Raw genomic sequence first — 840 nt, forward strand, 5'->3', positions numbered from 1 at the left:
TATTCACACATGTACTAAGTTTCCGGTTAATACAATTCTAACATGAATAATAAACATTTATATGATATAAGGAAATATAAATAACAACTTTATTATTGCCTCTAGGGCATATTTCCTTCACGTCTTCCTCCTCCTACCATTCAAAATCAAAGTCTAAGATTAAGGGGTTGGGCGCATGTTCCAAGGCAACGATGGCGGGCGGGCGAGCTCCAGCATGACAAGGCCGGCACGAGGGAGGCGGGCACTGGGATTGCCATTGCAGTGCGTATACGTGTGCGTGTGTATGGGTGTGTGCGTGCGTGCGTGTGTGCGCAAGCGCGCGCGTGCGTGCGTGTGTGTGTGTGTGTCCACTCCTCTTGTTGTGGTAATTGCTTCGACTGTATTCAATGTCCCACCCCTGTTCTACATGGCGTACCACATGGGCGGTCAACAAAGGCCAACGCTGATCAATACAAGTCAAGGAGGTCAACAATAGTCCAAGCAAGTCCCATGGGTCAAAGCAAGCCACCTCGGTCAACGAAGGCCTAAGCAAATCTTCATGGTCAAGGAGTCAAAGGACAAAGAACACATAAAAAAGTCAAAGGAGCAAAGAAAACTTCAGATAGTTTAAGGATTATCTCTTAATGGGCTACAACCCACATTTAGGCCAAACTAGGGGCATATGGGCCAAAGGACAAAAATTTACCAAATTCTACCCTCCCACCTCCTCTTCTCAAGGACCCCTAAAAATCTCTTCTCAAGGGTAGCATAATGTCAAGGATCCCTAGACTATATGAGACACTCATGTGCATGTAACTCATTCACCCCCACCTGAATAAACTCAAGAGGAGCACCCCCCCC

This window comes from Triticum dicoccoides, chromosome 5A, assembly GCF_002162155.2.
Source record: "Triticum dicoccoides isolate Atlit2015 ecotype Zavitan chromosome 5A, WEW_v2.0, whole genome shotgun sequence".
In the NCBI taxonomy this organism is placed as follows: domain Eukaryota; kingdom Viridiplantae; phylum Streptophyta; class Magnoliopsida; order Poales; family Poaceae; genus Triticum; species Triticum dicoccoides.